This window comes from Tamandua tetradactyla, chromosome 16 (genome assembly GCF_023851605.1).
Source record: "Tamandua tetradactyla isolate mTamTet1 chromosome 16, mTamTet1.pri, whole genome shotgun sequence".
Taxonomy (NCBI): Eukaryota; Metazoa; Chordata; class Mammalia; order Pilosa; family Myrmecophagidae; genus Tamandua; species Tamandua tetradactyla.
The window spans coordinates 34848091-34872494 of record NC_135342.1 but is presented as its reverse complement, the minus strand read 5'-3'; the positions used below and the strand labels follow the sequence as shown (position 1 = coordinate 34872494).

The window sequence follows — 24404 nt, the reverse complement described above, 5'->3', positions numbered from 1 at the left end:
AATGCCAACCATAATGGTTTTGTTTTTCTATACATTAACCTTCAACTTGTGTTTTCACTATTAAATAGCCAGCTACAGAAGCTCCTAGAGTTGTTTTTCCCAGTCACCTACATGAAACCATACAGTCCCCATGATGTGACCCTCTTAAGGGACTTAAAAGCGATTCAATGAGCTAATCTCAGTAAACCTAGAATTAAAGTTCTTGTTTCCATATTTCACTTTCAAAATATTTAGAACTTTGACAGATATGACATTATGTTTTCATTAAAACAGCTGATTTCAAAACGCTGCACTGTGCAGAAACGCCATAAACAGTTTATGATGAACTGCCACGCTCTTAATTAAAACAATAAATCCAGCACACAATATTTGCGCAGGCTCCGGTCTGACCTTTGCCTCCCGCTATCCACCACCCAGCCGCCGCCGCCTTCCCAACGCCAGACGTGGAAGGTTTTAAAACATGATCTGAAAGGCACTAAAGATAAAATAAGAGAAAACGTACGATTAGTCTTCGCAGTTATGATTAATTCAGTTCATATTTTACAATCTGGTTATGGAGTAAAACTGCAGACTTTACATCAAGTATTTGCCACTCACTATACCTAATGTATAAAAATGCTTGATATTTTAGAAAATGGCACCGAGCTAATTCGCCACCACTGCATGAAGGACAGGAATTGAAATAATAAAAACAGAGAGTGATTAGCCATCCATCTGAAGCCCTGAACAGGGCTCACTCAGTGGACGGTCAGATTCAGACAATAAATATGTCGATGGCAGCCCACCCTCACCATGCCACTCTTATCTCTGTGCTACTAGATTTCAGACTAAAATATTCCCTTAAATCTCTGCATCTGTTCCTGGAGCAGACAGCAAGGGCGTTAATTACCAAGCAGTAATGACAGTAAATTTGTTGTACTGGCCTGGAGTCACCAAGCTAATCTCGGGGCCTGCCAGCTCCAGTGACAGAAACTATTTTGAATCGGGTCTGACATACACCCCAGGGAAGGCAGTGGAGTGGGCAGGGGGGCCCCCCCATTCTGCAGCCCCCCCACCCACACACACACACATACCCCATGCATGGACAGACAGACAGCAACTGGGCTCTCCAGGAAAAGGTCCCCAGCTGTCAGAGGAGCCGAGACCATAGTAGGGACAGGAGGGAATGTGGGGACCCCTTTGAGGGTGTGGGGACTAATCCTTAGGCACTCCCCACATCACACCGGAAATAAGCATGTGTCCCCAGGCCCTGCCTTGGGTCTCTGCCCTGGCCCCATTTCCCTGTCTTTCCAATCCTACATCACAACTGACAGCACATTCATAAGACAAATGCATGCATACGGCACCCAGACACACACACAGAGCTGGGTACCACAAAGCTTCTGAGCCTGGGGGATTGGCAGGGGACAATGAGCAGGAGCCCCCTCCTCCGATCCTTAACAGAGCCTCAGGCAGAGCCCACCAGGGCTCCAGAAAGTTGCAAGAGCGCCAAGCAGGGCTGCCACAGGAGGCCACGCAGGCTCTCAGTCCAGGACCTCTGTCCGTTCCATCCACATTGGGAGAGGGGAAGTGCCAGGCAGGCTACCTCCTACTGTGAGGGCAAGATGCCCACCTTGACCTTCCTGGTTCTGGTTCTGGCTCTCACTCACCTCCACAGTCTCATCTTGCCTGCCCTCTCCCCTCTTTCAGCACATTCCTTCCCTCCAAGGGCCCTGCCTCACCCAGGCAGCATTGTGTGCACCCAAGCCCGGGAGAGGATTGTTGCTGCTGGCATCTGCCCAAGGAGCCTTGGAAGCGGTCCTCGTGGGAGGGATGCCAGGCTGAGCTCCCAGAGATTTCTGCCTAACAGGCCCTAAGACATGCCCCCACCCTTGTTTGGTTGGGGGATTCCCAGGATTCTGTCCTGGGTGTCCGGGCAGCAAAAGGGCCCTGCAGGAAGGTTGGACTCTGGCTCTGCCCCAGGCCCAGCACAACCCTTTGCATGAGCCATCACTCAGGGTCCTGGTCAGCCATCAGGGTTAGGGTGAGGCCCATCCACCTCCTGCTCTTCACAAAGGAGGACAGCCCAGCAGGAGTCAACTCTCCGCCCCCTTCCAGCTGCTCCCATATCTGGGCACCCTGGCGGACAAAGGTCACACTCCATGTGATCAGTGATCACATCTGGTCCCCACCACCATCTTGTGAACATAACCATTTTTAAAATGAGAAGACTGAGGCCCCAAGGAGTGAAATATCTGTCCCACAGCCACCCAGTTTTTGAGCAGGGCCACATCCGCTGTCTGTGGGGCTAGCGGTCCCTTATGATAACCACCTGGTGCCACCAGTTTCTCAAACTGAGCCCATCAATTTATTCCCAGCAGTCCACAACTCCTTTTTGATAATTTTTTCACATTAATGAAAAGCCATCTAAAGAATACATTGACTATAAACATTCTGGATCATCTAGGGGACCCACCTCCATGTGACTTCCATGCCAAGGTTGGGTTTTCCATCATGCGGGTGGCAAAGCACCCTCTTCTGGGTATCAGGGGCTAAATAGGGACAGAGCTCATATGGAATGGATGCACTGGGGCTGAGGAAAGTCCAGATGGAATTATAGAATTCTGTTCACAGAGGCATAAGCCCCAAGTTACTCCAGTCTCAGAGTGAGGAGAGGGGAGCATGTACCCTAAGAGACCAAGGACCCATCAGAAGAACACAAAGGATAAAATATAACATGTCTATGCTTTTTCCCTTATGTCACTTCCCAGGCCATACAGAGCCACCAAGGTGGACACTTGGACTTTCCCTCTTTCATCTCCTTCCCTCTTCTCTCCTACCTTTCCTTTGGTCCCTTTCCATCCCTATGCCCTCCCTCTGGAGTCTCACATCACCCTGGAAAGGCAAGGTCAGATCGTTCAGATTCTGTATTACATGGAGATTTTAGGTACCCAAGACTCTTCAGACTGGACAGTGGTCTTTACTGCTAATCTTGAGAGCTATGAGAGCATACCTTTCAGGTGGTATGCCAATAAATCACCTTCTCTTTGTTGAATCTTCAGCAGGAAAGGAGGAAGGTAAAGAAGAAGAGGGAAAGGGGAGAAGAAATCCCTGTCCTGTTCAAACAATAAAAAAGCAGTGAAAGAACTGAGTCAACAGCATATCCCTCTCCACCCACAAAACTGTAATCTTAGCACTCCAGAAAGACCTGGACCACATTTGCCAGTTCCAGATTCTTACTGTAAGTTGTGTTTCCATTTCAGCAAAACAGCATCCTTTCCATTAAATAAATGTTATTTTAATTTTATCAGTTTTATTTATATTTAATTGTTTTGTAGTTAATGTCTTTGTATTTAATTTGTAAATGTGGCTCGGTTTTATGGTTGTATAAAAGCTATAAGTATGAGGAGTTTAAATCCACTTTTGAGAGACCTATTGTCAGGAATATTACTACCTTTCCCATTGAGTGGCTATGAGGAGTAAATGAAATAATGCAGGAAAAAGGCTTAGCACAGTGCTGAGCACATGGAAAAACCTCAGTAAAAGTCATTAAATTTTGGTATCATTTTATATTAATAAATTTAGTGGCAAAAATAATTGAAGTTATTATCAAAGATCGGCACCATTTTTTTCTTCATAAGCAACATTAATCACACTTAAGGAATACTGGGTGAGCCACTGGGTCTCCAGGAGGCCCCACAAGGGAACAAGCCTCTTAAGTCATGAGTACCCACTACACGCTAGGAGGAGTGCAATGCAAAGAAAGGAAGTGAAAGGTGCAAGGGGGAGAAAGAGAAGAGAAAAGCAGGAGAGGGCAAGCGGCATTAGAACAGGAGACAAAACGTTCTCACCTTCTCTCATGCCATTGCTCAGGCACAGGTGAAACCCCATCATCCAGGAATCGGCTGAACCTACTTACTCAAAGCAAGAGTTATCACATCATATACAAAACTTAACTCCTAATGGATCAAAGACTTAAATACAAGAACCAGGACTATAAAACTCCTAGAAGAAAACATAGGGAAGCATCTTCAGGTTGTTGTGTTAGGCAATGGTTTCTGAGACTTTACACCCAAAGTACAAGCACCAAAAGAAAAACCTGATAAATGGGATGTCATCAAAATTGAAAACCTTTGTGCCTCAAAGGATTTTATTTTGAAAGTGAAATGACAACCTACTCAATGAGAGAAAATATTTACAAACCACATATCCAATAAAGGATTAATATCCAGAATATATAAAGAAATCCTACAACTCAGTAATTAAAAAACTACTCAATTAAAAAATGGGCAACGGACTTGAACAGAAATTTCTCCAAAGCAGATATACAAATAACTAAAAAGCACATGTTCAACATCTCTAGCTATTAGGGAAATGCAAATCAAAACCACAAGGAGATATCCATTATAGTGGCTACTATTTAAAAAAAAAAAACAGAATATTCAAGCGTTGGAGAGGATGTGGAGAAATAGGAACCCTCATTTGTTGCTGGTGGTAATGTCAAATGGTACAGCTGCTATGGAAGACAGTTTTGCAGTTCCTCAGAAAGCTAACTATAGAATTACCATACGACCTGACAATCCCTCTACTAGGTATATACTGAAAAAAATTGAAAGTGGGGACTCAGAACAGATATTTGCACACCAATGTTCACAGTGGCATTATTCACAAGTGCCAAAAGATGGACACACCTCAAGGGTCCAACAACCAGCGAATGGATAAACAAAATGTGATCCATAAATACAATGGAATATTATTCGGCTATAAAAATGAAGTCCTGGCAGATGCAACAATATGGATGAATCTTGAAGACATCATTCTGAGTGATTTAAGCCAGACACAAAAGGACAAATATGGTATGATCTCACTAATATGAAATAATTTGAATAAGCAAATTCATAGGTTCTAGAATACAGGTTACCAGGGGCTGGGTTGGGGGTAGAGAATGGGGAATTAATATTTAATTTGTACAGAATTTCTATTTAGGTTGATTGTGAAGTTTTGGAAATGGATGCTGGTGATGGAAACACAACATTATGAGTGTAATTAACAGCACTTAATTATGTATTTGAATGTAGCTAAAAATAGGACTGTCAGGTTGTATATATGTTACTAGAATAAAAATTAAAAGCTAAAATATAGGACTCTATAACACCGTGAGCCCTGTTGTAAATGATGGACTTTAGTTAATAATATAAGAATGTTCTTTCATGAATTATAACAAACTTACCACACTAATTCAAGGTGTTACTAATAGGGTGGTATATGGAGGGGAGAGAGGGGGATGTATCTAATGTAAACTATGGACTATAGTTAATAGCATAGTTTTAATATTCTTTCATCAATTGTCACAAAGGCACCACACTAATGATAATGTTAACAATGGGGGATATAGGAGAATGTTGTAATTTTTACATGAGTTTTCTGTAAACCTACAACTTCTCTTATTAAAAAATTAAATTAAAAAATCAAGGAATAACAGCAAAGTCATTTCTTCCAAAAAAAATCTGTGACGGCGAGGGTAACACAACACTGTGAATGTAATTAATATACTGGATTGACACTTAAAATAGCTAAAATGGGAAATTTTGTTATAGATATACCATGATACAATTTTTTAAAGAAGATGATAATATTTAACACAAAACCAGAGTTACATCTGAAACTCTCTCAGGGAAGTCACGCCTTGGAGAAATCATGTCTCCTGGGGCACCTCCAGACTTTCCCATCTCTCGGCCTTTCCACTTGCTGAGACCTCTACCCGCCCTCCACTCCCACCCATCTGATGAAGTTCCTCCCAGACCCTCTTCAGAAGCAGAGCGCAGCTAGGGTGGACTTAGAACTGGTGGGAAAACATCTCCAAGGTGAGAGCACTTGTGAATTAATTTCACCACCTCTCTCCTTCCCCTTCCTGGCGAACCAGGCTGACTGGCAGGTTGGAAGACTGTAGGATCTGGCCTCATGAAGGTTTCAACAACTTCAACTATGAACAATGACCCTTTGAATGAATGGAAGGAAGGAGAAAGAGGGGGAAGGAAGGAAAACAGAAAACTGGCAGATCCCCAAGGGGTGTCTATGCTCAGTTCACTTTTTTCTGACCCTCCCTCTTCTTCCTTCCTTCTACCAGAGGACTCTTTGCTTGGGGGACAGAGGAGATAGTCTACCCAAGGCTTTTCTAGGTCTTTCATGCATGCCTTTGAATCCAAAAAATCAAGAACTGACTACGGTTTCTCTGTGTTCTGCTGTGCCACCCCTTCCACGAGACCAATCCTGCCCTGCTGGCCTGAGGAAGGCAGGGAAACACTGAATTGAGGAGCATCTGTGTCTCCAGATGCCAGACGCCCCAGGCTTGAGCTGAGCCATGTTTTGTCCCCCCCACCCCCGGGTCTGCCCATGGTGCCAACGTCCACAAGAAAAGACCTGCTGGGTCACCGCCGCATCTGCACCAGGATGGGCACTTCACAGCGGATATCTCACTGCAGTGGTGCCTCTGGGGCTGGGATGGAGCAAAGCTGGGGGCTAGCCCCCGGGTGGGCGTGAATCCAGGAGCAGGTACCAAGCCCTCAGCGCTGCCCATCCATCCGGGCACCCCCACCTCCCTGCCAGCTGCTCCCAGCTCTCCAGCTGCACCCACTGCAGAAGAGGAGGGCCAGAGGAAAGTGGGGGCTCCAGTCGCTCAGTTCAGCTTTATGAAAGGAAAAATGGACCTTAGCACTTCCCGAAATAGCTTCCAGAATACTCCCATATGAGGCCATAAAAGAATGTTTGGAATCAAGAACTTTTACAAGAAATTTTATCTCCATGAGTGTCTATTGAGTTTTACACCCCTTCAGGGTATCCATCAGCTCTGGGCAGAGTAGAAAAAGGCCTTCCATTAAATGCAGGGAGGAAGGAACAGACAGAAATGACTTGGACTCTTCCCCGTCTGGTACAGGGTCATTTTTAAACCCGGAGCTCACTCCTCAGCACCCCCTGAGAGCAAGGCTCTGCTGACGCTGTCCTGACTACAGGACAGCGCCCTCCGGCGCCCTCTGGTGGCTGATGGTGGTTCTGAGTCCTGGTCTGATGCCCTCATCACTGGCCAAGGCCTTCCTGGGTGTGCAGAGCCCACGGAGGCCACCATGGGAAGGGACAATGAGTAGCAACTGGCCCTCCAGACAGGGCATGCCCAGTACCCACACGCATGTGCAGGCATGCAATCTACACGGACACATGCACCCACTCACCCAGGCATAGAGCCGCACACATGCACATGCACACACTGACATACACACACACACACACACACACAGAGATGTGCTTGCAGCCCGCCTCTGGAGAGCAATGACACCACCAGGGGCCCATCTCTAAGGATTGGTGGAGCAAAAAGCACACAAATCCTTGCTTCCTTGAATGACCACTTCCGGGTTCTCCAAACCTGGTGGCTGAGTTCCACCAGTGGGCCCTAACTTTCCTTGCTGCCTCCATTTTTGTCTTCCTTTCATGGCGTGGTCAAGACTCTAATTACAGCAAAGATGTTCAAGATGAGGTATGACCACTCCTGGCCCCTCCGTCCACAAACCCACCTGAGTACATCCAAGGATGATTTGGACCAGTTCTCCTGAAACTCAAGCCACTTAATTTCCAGGAGGCTGGATGCAAGACACTCTTGGGTGGGCAAGGCAGGGAGTGCAGAGTCCAGCTCACACTCCTTTCTCACCAATTCAAGACCATCCACACCTCACAGCTTAGCACTGATGCCCACAGCAGGCTCCGGGGCAGATCTGAGGGGCCCCAGGGCTCCTTCCTCTCACTACCTGCCTCAGAGTGCCCCTACTGCTGCTGCCAGGAATACCATCACCAGAGAGTTAGCATGTGGGCTAAAGCCAGAGTACAGGCTCTGAGTCCCAGGTGCAGGAAGCAAGGCAAGGCATAAAGAAGCAGGACCAGGCCAGAGTCATGCCAGGCCTGCAGGCCACCTGGTCACCACTCATTGCAACGGCTATTAGTCCATATTAGTGGCAACATGCACTTGGGAGTTCTTATGCCAGCTTCAGCTGGCCCTGCCTCAGTTTCCTCATCTGTACAATGGAACATAATCACAGCTCTTGCTATGAGGCTCTAAATGAGAACCTTCATCATTGCCATCATCATCGTCATTACTTTTGCATCAGCACCAGCTGCCCTGCCCGATATAAACAATGGCCCAGCAACCCACAAAGGGCCCAAACTTTCCCAAGGGCCAAACAAGCCATATTTCACCAGCTGTGGGGAAAGGGGGCCGCAGCATTGCCCATGCACACACCCCTATTCCCAGGACTCGAGTGCATCAGATGCCCACCCTGGCCAGCCATCTTCTGTGTCAGTCTTACCCAGTTCTTTCTCTCACTCTGAGACCCCTGCTGTTAAGCTTCACTGTCAGATGGTCGTGGAGGCCAAGACAGCCAGAGCTGAGCTTGAGGAATAGCTCTGGGGTGGCCAGGAAGGACACCGGCGTCTCTGAGTCTATTTCCATCTTGAGACTCAAAAATTCTCCGGAGACATCCTTCACTCCGCCATACAGGCAGGTCCCTGCCAGAATGGCACCTGCTTCCACGGCTCCCCGAACCCTTCCTCCAGAGCGCCCAGCAAACCCAGGTTGTAACTTGAAAAGCATGAAAATCAGGAAACAGAACATTGCTAATTCTCACGGCAGCATTAACTCATTCGCTTGCACATATGGGGTATTTGGATCCCAGTAGGTCTTCTATATATATAACTTATTATACAGTAGGTGCAACTTGGGAGAATTAATGTTGCTATAGGAACATTCGGATCAAGGCTGGCTTCCAGTGTGAAGAGAGGAAAATAAGTTTTCCTCCTCAGTGTACTTCTCTGTTTTGAGTTTCAAAGAGGAAGAAGGAGTGTAATCGAGTTGAATGAGGCAAGGAGGGGGCTTCCCCTAGTGGTTTGGGGAGGGTGATAATTCCTGGAAGCCGCTGCCTATGGAGGGAGGAGGGGAAGCGCAGAGTCTGAGCCGAGGCCCACATGGCTAAGAGGGCTGGAGAGAGCGTGGAGGGGGAACCCCTACCCTGGCAAGATCAGGGCTCCAGATGCCAAAGCTGGAGTGATCCCCAGACCCTCCCCTGAGGATGGCCAGATGCCCCAAAAGCTCTGGAATATTACCGCCCAGCTCCTCAACACCAAAGACCTGTCTTAGTCCTGCAACCTTCCAGCCTCTCCAGGGATATGATGGAGGAAAAATGGAAACAAAGCGTGAGCTTAGTGGCCTGCATCTCGCTCCCGACTAGACACACTTTGGGGACCGTCTCTGGCTGAAGGGAACAGAGCAGGAGACACGGAGGAAAGGAGCTTCAGCCGCAGTACACGTAATTCAGCTCTCCTGTTGGGAGCAATGGCTTCGTGCCCAACCTGTGACAAGGATCCCTGTTGATATAAATCTGAGCATTTGGCTCCCACAATTAGAGGCTTTCCTGATTAGCACCTCTGGAATCACACTGAATCCCCTAAGGTCTTCACAATGCCTCAGCTACTGCCTCCCTTGAGGAGGAGCAGGGGGCCTGAGTTTCACTCCCTGCTACCTTTTGTACCGTGTCTGGGGGTCTTGCAGGTCACGGCTGGCGAGGAGGCCCCAACCCCATGGCCAGGGCAGCCCCACCACGCCTGGAACACACGCCGGAACTGACGCATGACCCAGACAGCCTTGTTGGCTCCACTCGGCTGGCAATGGGCCAGGTGCACAGGCACGGCCCATCACAGGTCTGGGGAAGGAATAGATGTCAAGCCCATGAGGCGAAGAGGAAAGAAGAAAGGTCAGCCTTCTAACCCCATCTTCCAGCCCAACATTTGCCAGGAGCCCACTCTGAGCCAAGTGCTGTTTCATACCCAGGGGGGCACGGAGACAAATCAGATACAACCTCCGCCCCAAGTTGCTCACAGTCTACTTACGGTAGGAGGGAGGGGAGACCTAGCAGTAACCAGGGGCTGTGTCTTACCTCTGAGCTCCCCAGGAACCAAGGTAGGTCCAGAACAGCCCCCCACCCCCACCCCTCAAACACCAGTGGAATAAACATTGAGATGGCAGAGTGACAGAGACCTGGCCACAGAGAAAGGTGAAGTGTCAAAGGGACACAGAATGGGGGAGAGGGACCACAGCGTACAAGGAGGCATCGTTCCCCAGGCCATGGTTCATCTCCCACCCAGGTGAAGAAGAGAAACTCTCCAAGTCCACCTGCCCAGTAAAGGCCCCCTGGCCATTAGATGTTCAGATGCATTCCAAAGTGACAGCGAGAGAGAGGCTGCCATCACCCAGAGCTGCTGCTCTGCATTTCTTTTGAAGCTGTGTCTCCTCTTTTTCGTTTTTTTTTTGCACGGGTAGGCTCCGGGACTCGAACCCGGGTCTCCAGCATGGCAGGCGAGAATTCTGCCCGCTGAGCCACCGTAGCCTGCCCTGAAGCTGTGTCTACTTTTGAGAAATATTTCAGAGCAAAGTGCTTCCCAGTCCACCCCACTTGGAGCAGCATACCAGACACACAGCCCCCTCGGCCAGGCTGATTCCTAGAGACTGTGAGGAAATACATGCATCTCCCTCCTCCAGGCTTTAGCCCTTTTCTTGTTCTGGTCCTCTCAGATCGTCCATGGTTAAAACAAAGGTGCATCTGCAGCATCCTTGAATCAACAGTTTGCCAAATTTCACACGACAGATAAGCAAGGGAGAAGATGAGTCAAATATAGTCCCCCTCCATCCCGCCCCACCCCCCAGATCTTGCTTATCCCTGTACAGGGTTTGGGGGTGGGGCCAGGCTGGTCATTAGGGGCTCTCCATCCGTTTAATAGTCAAATGCCCAATCACGGAGAGGGGCCCTCCTCTAGGACGCCCAGGTCCCTTCAAACATTCTTTACACACTGTCACTCTGCTCTTTGTCAAAAATTCTTCTCTTTGTTCCTTGAGCTCACTCTAACTCAAACGCTGTGTTGTTAATTCTGTCGGTGGTGTGATTCTGAAATTAAGCAGTTTGTGTGCTGACAGCTGGCGTTACAACTGGCCTCTTCCCTTCCGCCTCCACAGAGAGCCAGCTCGGTGGGAGCACAGCCTCAGAGGAGCTCGGTGGGAGCACAGACTTGGAGGAGCTCACTGGGAGCACAGCCCTGGAAGAGTTCAATAGGAGCACAGCCCTGGAGGAGCTTGGTGGGAGCACAGCCCTGGAGGAGCTCGGTGGGTGCACAGCCCTGGAGGAGCTTGGTGGGAGCACAGCCCTGGAGGAGCCTGGTGGGAGCATAGCCCTGGAGGAGCTCGGTGGGAGCACAGCCCTGGAGGAGCTCAATGGGAGCACAGCCCCGGAAGAGCTCGGTGGGAGCACAGCCCTGGAAGAGCTCGGTGGGAGCACAGCCCTGGAGGAGCTCAATGGGAACACAGCCTTGGAGGGGCTCACGCGCAGTCCCAGCGCCATCTCCTCCCCAGAGGGAACTGCCACTCACAATCCTGAACACATCCTGGGGCAGGACAGGAAGTCCCCATCATAAAGCATGACCTCCACTTTCTCACAGATCTGCCAGGGATGCCATCCAGGCCTCAAATAACTTCACGGACTTCGTTGGTCAGGCTACAGGCCCAGGCTGAGGGCAAAGACCTCCACACAGTGTCCCATGCATGACATAAACGAGAACTGTGGGCACATAGCATGCTTTAGAGCCCTCTATGTTCTTTTCTCTTGTCCTGTGGTCTCACCACAGCCCTAAGAATGCAATTAGCCTGGCAACCCTAGGTGGTGAGGGTGAGGGTGAGCATTTTCCAGGAAGTGGGCATTTCCGGAACTTTGCTTAGTCGAAAGTGCTAAGAAACGGTACCTAAAAAGAGAATCAAATTTGAGAAGCGTGACCCCACAATGACCCAATAGCTATGTGGGTTTCTAAGCCTCATCCAAGCTAATAGTTGACCGCAGCCACTCAACCACCACCACCTCAATTTTAAGTCCCTTCCACCCCAGTGTGCAAAGCAGATTCTAGCACTAGAGGACCACAAACATAAGTGGTCCCATCCCTGGCACCCACTAAGCCTCATGCCTCTGGCAATCCTTCACATTGTCTAACCTTCACATATCTGACGGTGCCATGCTTACTGCTTTTTCCTTTATGCATTTATATCTTCTTCATAATTTAGGCATTTCTGAAATGAAACATTTTGCATATCTTAACATAAGGTTTTAAAAATGATTTTTTCAAGTAATGCGTAATTCAGACTTAAGGATCTGTAAATAAGTCAACAACTAATCTAAATCTAAGTATCTAAATTTTTACTCATATGAATGCATGGCTGGTATGTGTATAACAAAGAATATGATACTATTCTGTGTAAAGCTCAGTAACCTGTTCACAAGGCCCTTCATACAATGAAAACTTCACTGGCTCCCGCTGCTCTCCAGATAAAGTCCTAATGCCCACCGGCGTCCAGGGCATGTCTGCATGGTCTCTGCCTTCCACCAGCCGTGCCTGCCAGGGGCCTTCTCCCCAGGTCTATCCAGCTCCTCAAACAGGCCAGCTCATTTCCACTGCAAGGCTCGACTAGGTGCCCACTCTTCTTGCTCTATGTAACCAACTCTTTCTCCTTCTCGTTCTACAAAGGCAATGCCTCCTCAGGGAAGCAGGCCTTTTCAGACTTACACCTTCTCAGAAACCCTGCTCTGTTCGTAGCATTTTTTACCACTGCAATGATATCATTTCCCAGGAAATCGTATTTTTACTATCAGTACAATGCCATAAGGGCAAGAATTAAACATTTTTCTCGCCATGGTGTCTCCCACCCAGACAAATCCTTGGGGCTTAGGAGGTACTCAGGAAATATCTTTTTAAATTGAACATCGGTCATATTCATTAAGGCATCCACACAGGTTTAAAAGTGAATTGGAATTCCTCATACCAAAACCAGATATAGCTACTACGAGAAAAGATATTAAAATCCTCAACAAAATACTAGTAAACTGAATCTAACAGCACATTCAAAGAATTACACACCATGACCAAGTAGGATTTATACCTGGTATGCAAGGTTGGTTCAACATAAGAAAATCAATCCATGTGATAAACAACACTAACAGAATGAAGGAAAAAAAACACACAAGATCATCTCAATTGATGCAGAAAAAGCATTTGACCAAATTCAGCATCGCTTCTTGACAAAAACACCTAGAGAAGTATGAATAGAAGGACACATCCTCAACGTCTTAAAGGGCAAATATGAAAACCCCACAATTAACATCCTACTTAATGGTGAAAGACTGAACGCTTTCCCTCTAATGTCAGGACAAGACAAGGATGGGTGCCACTGCCACGGCCGTTATACACATTGTACTAGAAATCTTAGCAGGGGCAACTAGGCAAAGAAAAAGAAATGGACAAAAAGAAGTCAGTATCCGGAATGTTAACTGCAGCATTATTTACATACAATAACAAAATAATTGAACCCTCGAAATTTCCAGCCATAAGGGATTAGTTGAGGAAATTGGGTTTCAGCCACATGCACCTAGAATAGGAACTCCCCCAGGGTAGAGCTCGTGTTTGGGCACCAGCATACCACAAAGGCCTAGAATGAGCTTCAGTGAATATTATCAAGTTGCCTTGAACCAAATGATGAGACACCAGGCCCCAGAGAAGATTGTGACATGGGAAAATGTTCACAATATATCAAGTGAAAAAAAAAGAAACAGATTGCAGGACTATATGCACATCCTAGCCACAGTTTTGTTTCAAGGAGAAGAAATGTGCGTATGTTTGCATATTAAAAGAGTAATGAAAATAAACCAAGATTAGCAACGGCTATCTTGGGCAAAATGGGATCTAAGGTGAATTTTCTTTCCCTTTCTTTCCCCTTCTTTCATTTCTTTTGTGTTTGTGTGGGTGTTCTTTTCTTTGTTTTCCAAATTTTCTGCAAAGAACTTCAATCCAGTTTCACAAATAGAAAACAAAACACTTGGCATTTTTAAAGTACTTCGGGATCTGCTGGGATCCATACTGAGTGGTCACGTACCCTCTTGCCCCCAGCACCACCCAGCATACGTCAGTTCCCCAGACTTCAGCCATTCATAGAGCGTCTTCAGGATCTTTCCCATAAACTATTTATTCCTGTTTACACATGTTTTTCTTTAAACTGACTCTCTTTTATTAAAAGAAATTTATTTAGAAGGGATCTTTATATTACCAAAAAGGGGACTGAGTATCACTTGTCAAAAATAAAATGTAGCTATAGAAATTAATTCCATTTTTAAAAAAATTAACATGTTTAGCTCTACTGGATAATGCTGCCTGCAGAGCAAAGTTCTGAGTCCAAGGCCTGCTCTCCCTTTGTTAAAAAAAGGAGGTTAGCAAGTACAAGAGAGGCAGGCATTTAAGACATTCCCACCAGGTAAGTCTTTCTCTTAGCCATAATCAGCAGGCTTGAAAGTGGATTGAAGGAGGATTGACATTGATCCAATGTCATTTATTATGACATCCCTGTAGCACCTAAAAGCATTTCACAGGCCAGCAGCGCTATGCATCCCACACTTTGGAGCTCACTGGGCTTGACAGATGGGCCTAGAAAGCTCTGGAATGGACCATCCTCAGTTACCACTCAGGCTCCAGCCAGCCTCTCCAGATGTGGAGAAGTGGGCAGTGGGAGGTCCAGAGACTAAGGAGGGACCCTGACCTTTGTCAGGCCCTGGGGACTCCAGAAGCTTCTTAGACCCCAATATTGTGGGCAGGGGGCAGGGGGAGGTGGATGCTGCCGGTGAGCTTCCACTTCTCCCTAGCCCAGTAAAGGGGTAAGGCATTCTCTTCTAACAGGCTGGATGAGAAGAACAGGGGTGAATGATTTGCAGTCATGTTTGCTAGTTACAGAACTAGGAAAAATGATCCTTTTCTGCCTAGAGCACTATCAAGAGAACTGCACCAGCTCCATTAGCATTGGAAGAATCCATATGAAATTATGGAACTCATGATGGCTTTGTCTGGGAAACTGTTCATTTCTGATCGGAAGTTCTATTACACATGAATTTAATTCTAAACAGTGCTATCAACAGACCCAAATGATTTACATTTTAAGCGATCTTCTTTCATTATCTCATATCATGTCAGGTAGCAAAAGATGGATTTTATGAGCTTTCTATGATGAGAAATGATTAATACTCTGAATGGAAGCTTTTCTCTTCTCCAGCTGTTCTGGCTTGGGGTCCCATCCCTCAGTCCTATTTCAGTGGGCACATTTGAGAGCTGAGATCAAAGAAAGGACATGTCACTCGATGGGTGAGGGATTCCAAACTTTTCATATGTTGGATGTACAGAGAAAAATGTTTCCAGCTAAAACGCTGACCACCATTTGGCCTCAAACATTGTCTTCCATTGAGAAAAAGATGAGGGGAAGGGGGTTATCTATTAGTAATGACAAAAGACTGTTACAAAATCTTGAAACTGCAAAAGAGAAAAGATCTGGTTTTAACCTGCCAGAATATGGGCATGAGGCCAGGGGGACACTGATCCCCAGTCAGGAGCAAATTTGGAATTTTGTATACTACTAATGCTGTAATAAGTTATCTCAAAGCTAGGAATAAATGAAGTCAGATGGGTCTCTCGCTCTGCTTTGGATTTGGCTTCGATTCATTCTTTCCAGAAGCGCCTAGACAACCAGTCCAGAAACACCATGAAGATAAGGCTGCTGGATGAGCTGCTAAGGGGATACTCTTCTAGAAACCTCGGTTCCCACACCAAAATCAGACGGAATGTTCCTTGAAGGGTAGATTGTCTTCTCCAGTTTCCTGCAGTTGTTTGCTTCCCCACTTTTGGTCAAAGGAAGGGGCCTTCCTTTGGGAATGATGGCTTGAGTGAGACCTTTGGAATGAATGGTTGGGTCAGAGGCTGAATCACCAAAAAGTAAAACACAGAACGAGCTGGGCCTGGTGGTACCCCACAGAGAAGTGGCACCCAAATCTTAGCACAAGTTCCCAACCCAAAACTTAAAAAAAAAAAAAAAAAAGGAAACAACAAATAATGCAAGAAACTCAACTGCTCTGAATTCTGAATTTGGGAAGATTTGCAAAATTAGCCTCAAAGATCATCTTTGCAGCATCAGGGATCCTACTGGTCTCTAGAACCGAGTACTTTCTTGGGTACCCTCTTGGGTAAGCTCAGAAGCACTACTCAAAAATAACCAACTGCAAGGAAGGGGACAAGAAAGCAAACTGAGCTGCAGAAGGTGAAATGCCCTTCTCAGGGAAGGAACAGTGATGTCCTTGAGGCAGGGCCTGCGGTTACCCTGAGCCTCCTAGAAAGCCTCTCCCTCCCCTTACAGTTCATAGTATCTTTAGAATCAAGGCTACAAACTGCATGAATAGCGAGTAATTCAATTAACTCTATAGTCTGAGATGAAAAAAGGCCCATTTTGCTAGCTCTAGCGAAGCACTAGTTTAACCCTGGTGCTCAGGAAATTCCCAGGCCAGACAGCATATTAAACCAGCTCTTCAACTTAAGAACAATTACTGTCATTTATCAGCCTGAATAGCAATAATGCACAAATCGACAGCTTTCAGGAGGCAAAAAGCTAGCTAGGTGTAATGATATGCAAAGCCACAGCACTCTACATTTTGAACTGTCTCCATCCCATCAATACATCTCCTACTACCTACAATTTATCAATACAAATGTGGTGCCCAATGAAGGCAAGACCAAGAAGATAAATATGAATGGGGTGAGGGGGAAAAAAGGCTCAGGAATGCTTGAATTTTAAAATGATGAAGTACAGACCACATTCTTAAAGCATTTTACATGCAATGACCTGATCACATCAAGTCCTCTTCGGAAAGAGGAAACAAAATAAGGAGATTTTTCTATCCCAAGGTTGCAGACAGATGCAGCTTTTCTTTCTTCTCCTCTCCTCAGACCAATGTCTTTAGCAAAACTGTGTGATCATTTACGGTGCTAATAAAAATAATAATGATAAGCCTAACCATGGTGATAGATTTGCATAGAGCCTTTTTCCTCATGACTTTCACATCTATTATCACATCTCATTTTCATTTCATAATATCCATGAGAGGGTAGGAAGATAAATACTATTATTGTACCTGTTTTGAATGAAGGGGAAACTGAGGCATAATGTGAATTTGAGATTGGCCCTCCAGATCAGGCAGGCACTGGCAGCCAGGCACACCCAGGGTAGGGGGAAAGGCAAGTCTGGATGTGCCCTTTTCAGGAAAGAGCAAGAACTCCAGGGCACAGAGGGAGCAGGCGCAGGTGTTGAGTAGAGCCATGGAGGTGGGAAATAAGGGGTTGACAATCAAACAGAATTTCCAGTCTTCAGCACACACCGAGCCCCTATTGGATGCCAGGCCCTGGGTGAGATGGAAACAATGCCAGTATTTACCTTGGCCCCACATCCCCACCTGTCCTACCACACGCCTCCATTTTGTTGAGCAACATAATTTAGCCTGATAGAGTAAATATACTTTATGTTGGAGGAGCTGAGGAAGGTGGTATTCAACGTGGAAAAGCTTCCTACAAAGGCCATGGGGATAGAAATCATGATTCTAGGATCCCAAGGGAGTTCTTGATTCAAATCAAACAGGACCTTCCAGCAGGCTACCTTAAGGAATTCTGAAGATTCGTTTACCACTGTAGCCATTTTCATTCAACACCTTTCAATCACTTCCACAGACCCACTTAGGGTCCCCTAGACGTTTCCTCTCAGTTACTTCTCATCTGGGCTCTGGAATGTTGCAATGGTCTCAAACTGTAGCATGCAAACTCTTGGCCTATAGGAAATATTTCTTAACCAATTTAAAAGGAAAATAGTGACTGGTGGCAAGATTTCGGGAACTGGTTTGTTTGAAATGTGTTTTTTTTTTTTATTCTGCTTATCTTTATTTCCTACTGAAATACCTACCTAATTTAAAAACCACACAACAAACAAAATGATCGTACTTATAAAAGCACTGAGATAATCATTTGGTGAAATGACATCCTACGCCTCAATTTTTCAAAGAGTAGGGAAAAGCTCTGCACAGATTCTCATTTTCTGACATCAAATAAAAATGTGGGTTCATTTCCCTCCCTTTATAAGAAATCACACCTTGCTCTTACTATTAAATTAGAATATCCTCTCTTCTTCTCTGAAATTTGGCTGCTTTACAATAAATACATAAATCAAAGAGGCATGGAATCCAGACGCCAATTGGCAGACGGCACTATGAAATAAGCACCGGGGACACAGGCGTGCGGAAGTGTTACAACCTGTTCCAATCTGCTCCCTGTTCTCCTCATAACAAAAGAGGAAAAGATTCCAAACCCTCCTACACACACGCACACACAAAGCAAAGTTTAGGAGGTTTAAATCGAGCTAAAGCTGCTAAGAAGAGTCACCCAACTGCTCAGGACATGAGCCTCTCACTCTTACCGCCGAGCTGCAATATTTGCCACGTCTTGCCAACAGAAGATGGTGTGAACTTGTCATGAGACTGCTGCGGAGTTTGGAAAAACCTGGGATTTTGCCAGTATTGTTATCATCGCCATCATCATCAGGCCAAAGGAATTTTCCAAGCACTTGAGCTTAGAAATTTTGTCAACAGCCCCGGGAGAGTGATCATTAGAATTATCTTCATCTTTCCTTGACAAAATAGATCTAGGGCTCCAGGTGAGGTAGAGACTGAAGGTATACAATTTTCGTTACAAATTGATGGAAAATACAACCTTAAGAGGGTTGCAGCAGACTAGAACCTGTTGGCTCATATGAGCAAAAGGTTCAAAGGGCTTTGGACTGGCAATCAAAGGTCCCGCCCCCATCTCAGCTTGCTGGGCTACCCGCGTTCCCAGATGTGCGTGGTGCCAAAGCAGCCTAAGGCTCATATGAAGGCCAGATTTATGCTAAAAGATAGCGAATGCAAACCCCTCAGAACTGAGACTCATCGATCCAGGAAGCCCAGGCCAGGGTCATGTGCACTTGCCTCAACCAATCACTGCAGCCACAGGAATGGAATGCACTGATTGGCTTAGACTAGGTCACATGCCCAACCTGGCGCTTGCGGGCAAAAGCTTCACCCAAAGCAGGTATACAAGACCTGTGAAATTTGAGCCCTGCCCAGCAAAACCGGGAGGAGGGCATGTTAAGAGGTAAAAATGCAACAAATGCCCACTTCAGGGCATCCCAAGAGTCAATCTTTAGTTAAACCAAAAATCTCTAATTCCGTTGACCAAGAGAGCACGCCCTCAGTTCATGTCCACTTCGAGGAGAGAGTATGTTTTCATACTTGTATTGAATGCCCTGTACCTTTCAACATCCGATTGTGTAAGGACCCTGCATCACCAGAATATGATGGATTCACAAAAAAATTATTCCTGGAGGTGAGTTATTCATCCACTGTGTCCACAGTTTTTTAATAGCTGCCATACCTGGGTTATATAGTTCAGGCCAGAAGATTAAAAAAAACCCTCATCCAAACCTAAAGCAGTAAGGTGAGCTGCAGGTCCAAGACGCTTGTATTTTATATATTTCAAAAAAAATTAAGATTACAAGTCAGGCTAAGTAATTGCTTTTATAAGAGATAGATAAACAGAGAGCCAGTTATACCAAGATTTTTTCAAGGAACCACTTAGTTTCAACTTCAGTATCTTCTTTTTAAGCATTTGTTAAGCTTTATTTGTTGAAACAAAACATACATATGGACAAATGAACAAGTCATCAGTATTCTCACACCTGAGTTCCATTATTCCAAAGTAAACACATTCGAGTAATACTATTGAGTCAAGAAATAAAACATTACCCCTGCCTCCAGAATCCCTTTTTGGGCCCCTGCCAACCTGTACCCCTGTTCTTCTCCCCAAAGCTATCATCCTGACTTCTGACACATAGATGAATTTTGCCTAGTTTTTGAACTTTAAATAAATGGACATACAATTTATGTGTCATCTTTTCTGCCTGGTTTCTGCCTCTCAAATGAGGTTTACCAGTATTATGTATAGTAGTGTTTCATTCATTTTCATTCATTAATACTCCATTATGTGAAGATTTCATAGTAGGTGTTTGTGTGAACATCATCTCACATGTGCACACATTTCTGTTGGGTTTGTATCTAGGAGGGGAACTGTTGAAGCACATGTTCACTTAACTAGATAAAGGTAAACACTCTTCCAAAGTGGATGTACCAATTTAAACTCCCAGCAGCAGTACTATCTCCCTGAATATTTTAAACTATAGGTTATTACTGCCTCAATCAGTTCAGCTCTAATCTTAACCATGACCCAACTAAAAGAGACCATGTGTAAAGCTTTGGAGGCAGCCGGAGTGCAGTTTAAATCTTGGCTTCATCGCTGACTAGCTGTAAGTGCTTCTTTGGAGAATTTCACTTAGCCTCAGATTCCTGATCTGTGAAGAGACCATAATCATAATGTTCTTGTAAGAATCCAATTGGATTTTATATGCAAAAGTGATTTGCAAACTGTAAAACCATACACCCGTGTTAGGGATTAGAAAGAAACATTGGGTCCTTTCAGCCAATATTATAGTCACCTGGTGCTAAGATAGAACTCTCCCAGTAGCATTAGAAGTGTAGAGGACATCAAGCTAGAAAGACCTGGGTTAAAATCTTCTCCCTAGCACTTACTTTGAGGAGTATGACCTTTGAGGAGTTGGTTAATTTCCCTGATCCTCAGCTTTTTTTATGTATAAAATGAGAATAGTAAAACTTCCCCTATAAGGTTGTTGTGAGGGTAAAAAGATATAATGTCTGAAAAAAAAGTGAAAGAGCGAGAGAAAGAGAGTATGAGAGAGAGAGGGAAACAGAGAAATCTATGTGCTGATTCCAGTACTGGGCACTTAGCAAGTGCTTAAAAATTTGGCTGTCATCATTAGTTGTATTAGTTTCCTGTGGCTGCTGTAACAAATTACCACAAACTGGGTGGCTTAAAACAAGAAACTTAACATTTCTGGAGACTAGAAGTTTGAAATCAAGGGTTGTCTCCTTCTGGAGAATGTGTGCTGTGTCTCTCCTGGCTTCTGGTAGTTGCCAGAAGTCCTTGGCACTCCTGTCTTTGTAACTGCATCACTCCAGTCTCTGCCACCAGCATCACATGGCCTTCTTCTCTGTGTGTCTGATCTGTGTCTCTGAATCAAAATACTCTTTCTCTCATAAAGTACAAGACACTGGCTTTAGGACCCACTCTAATATAATATAAGCTCATCTTAACTCGACCACACCTGCGAAGACCCTATTTCCAAATAGGGTCACATACACAGGATTTGAACAAATCTTTTGAGGAGATACTATGCAACCAGCTGTAAATAGCAAAGGTCTAGGAAATATGACTTTTTGATTGACACCGAATATGGTAGACATCTGGTTCCATGATTCCTTTTTATTGATACTCTTGTCTTTCATAATGAGGGTTTGTTCTATGGAGAATTGTCAATGGATAAAAATGTGACTTATGCCTCAAGATCCTCCTTTTCTGTTTTCTTCCTGCCCCACACATTCAGGGACTCAATGTGTCTAGAACATCTGCCATCCATCCCCTCCCTAAGAAATGTTTCCTATCAGGAAAAAGTGAAATGCCAGCATTAGATATGACGGTCACAGAATTTCAGAGCTAGAAGTGACATGAGGGCATCCAACACATCCAATTCGTTTTACAGATAGTGAAGCTGAGGCCAGAAATCTAGTTACACAGTTGGTTAGTGGAAGAGCCAGGGCTAGAGCTCTGAGCTGACAGCCAGCCCTGAAAACCAGCCCAGGGTTCATCCTTTGGTGGCTTGGTATAAATGTTCATCTGAATCTCCAATTGTAAATTTAAAAAAGTTGATTCTATATTAAAAGCTTTTCAAATATCAGAGACAGAGTTAAATCACAACTAGTATATCCATAAATTAAATAGGCCCTGCTAAAATGTAAAGCATAGACATAGAAAAAATCATCAGCATTTATATTTCAAATAACATCTTCTCTTTAAAAAAATTGGAGAACTTCTGCTTCCAGCCATGACAGAATAACTGATATGAGACTTGCCCTCCTGCCAAAAACAACTATAAAACTAGACAAAATATATGAGGCAAACTGTTTTCAGGCATTGAACAGCAGACAGTGCAGGACTGTCATCTTTGAGAGAAGGCACACATATGAGGTGAGCTCCATTATTGACCTGGCTTTCTGCCGGCAGCAACTTTATGCCATGGTACAAGGAAAGGAGCCAAAATAGAGCAGTAGTTATGCTAAGCTGAAGAGATAAAGATCAGAGTTCCAGGTTGCTGAAGAGGTTGAATCATGTGGCTCAAGATAACAGAGAAGAGGGAGCTTCACCGAAAAGAGTCCCAGAAGTCTGATTGGGGATTTACCATGGCACCTTGGCTAAGGGTTGGGATGTGCACACATGGGATAAGATTCCAAGAGGACTAGCAGATGTCTCTCACTCTGAGAGTGATACAGTGATATCAGAAGTTTTGCACTGTTGGAAGTGTTGACATTCTAGCCAATTCAGAGTAGAGACAGTTCACTGAATGCCCTGAGCCTCCAGTTGAGATCTCAGAAAGGATGTGTCTTCAGATTAAGGACCGTGATCCAAAGTGAAGACCACACTATAAGGCAAATTTAAAAATTGAAACACATCCTAACAACAAATAAAATAACAGTACAGAAAGGACCCACTAGTAACATTATTGCCTGCAAGAGCTAAACTTGAAACTCTTTAAGGGAAAATGATCTAATCTGGACTCCCCACTGTGTATCATCCGCAATGTCCACTAAACACTCAAAAATTGCTATACATGAAAAGAAGCATCAAAATGTGATCCATTTAGAAAAATACATATTAAATGAAAACTTATCCCAACATGACCCATATGTTGAAAATAGCAGAAAAAGATCTTTCAAGCAGCCTTATAAATGTGTTTAAGGTTTAAAATAAAAGATAATCTTAATAAGTGAACAGCAGAGATATTGAACATATAAAAAGAGAACCAATTGGAAATTCTGAAACTGAAAAGTAAAATACCTGAAATGAAAGCCCTGTGAACATAACAGAAAATTGGGGATTACAGGAGAAAATGTTAGTGAATGTGAATACAGATCCATAGAAATTATGCAAGCTGAAGAACAGAGATAAAAATATTAAGGAAAAAAAATGAACAAAGTTTCAAGGACCAGTAGAAAAACTGCAAAGCATTCTGGCATATATGTAATTGGGACCCCAGAAGAGAGGGAAAAGAGAAAATAGAAAAAACTTTTGAAGGAATTACAAACAAAATTTTGTGGTAAGCATGAGCTGGGATAAATACAAAGAGAGCCATACCTAAACCATATGAAAATCAAATCATTGAAAACTAAAAACAAATAAACAGCCTTAAAGGTAGCCAATTTAAAAAGATGCATGGCATACAGGAGAACAATAATATAAACAATGGATATCTTCTACTTAAATGGAAACTTGATCTACAAAAAGGAATGAACACCATCAGTTCGGTAAATGTGTGGATGAATGTAAAAGACTCATTTTGCTCTTTTAATTTCCTTTTAATACAACTGTCTAAAGCAAAAAATAAAAACACTATATGGTGGGGATTATTAAATATTATTAAATATATATGACACCAGTAAAACAAAGGATGGGAAAATAAATGGATTTTACTGTTGCAAGGGTCTTACACTTTACAAGAAGTGGTACAATATTAACTCCAAATAGACTGTGATGAGTTAGAAATTCACATTGTAATCCCTAGAGCAGTCAATTTTTAAAAATTACAAACAGAGCTCTTTGTATTAGAATGCATGAAGAGAAGAATTAAAATAGACACTAAAAAATAGTACAATAATGCAAAAGTTTTCAGGGAAGAAAGAACAGATCAGCCCAAATCAGATGAAACAACTAGAAAATAAATTGCAAGACGGTAGACTTGTAGGTTATCAGTTATTAAATTCAATATAATGTGCCACTCTTCAATCAAAAAACACAAATTGTCAAACTGGATTTTAAAAGTAATGTCCAATTATATGTTATCTGCAAGAGATACTTTAAATGAATAGAAATAGGGCAAATGTAAAATATGGAAAAAAGACAATAAGCCAACAGAAAATCTAGTTTAACTATATTAATATCAGGCAAATTAAACTTCAGAACAAAGAATGTAACTATGTATGAAGAAGGATATTTCATAGTGACAGTGATTTCATAGTGATAAGTGGGCAATTTCTCAGGAAAACATCACAATCCAAAATGTATATATACTAAATAAAAGAGTTTCAAAATACATAGAGCAAAACCTAACAAAGCTAGAAAGAGATATAGACAAATCCACAATCACAGTTGAAGATCTTAACACTACTCTCTTGGTAATTGACAGAACAATTAGGCAAAAATTAAAGATATAGAATATTTAAAGAACATTTTTAGAACACCACACACAACTGTAGAATGCATATTATCTGCAAGTGCACCTGAAT

At 44.2% G+C, this 24404-nt stretch overlaps 1 long non-coding RNA gene across 1 annotated transcript in view; it reads right to left on the bottom strand.

The window, feature by feature from the left end:
- LOC143660256 (uncharacterized) overlaps positions 1-18884 on the bottom strand; it is a 35749-nt gene extending 16865 nt beyond the window's left edge. The window contains exon 1 of the long non-coding RNA XR_013163896.1: positions 18377-18884. This is a non-coding gene — a long non-coding RNA (uncharacterized LOC143660256). The remainder of the gene's footprint in view (positions 1-18376) is intronic.
- Between the last annotated feature and the right edge of the window lie 5520 nt (positions 18885-24404).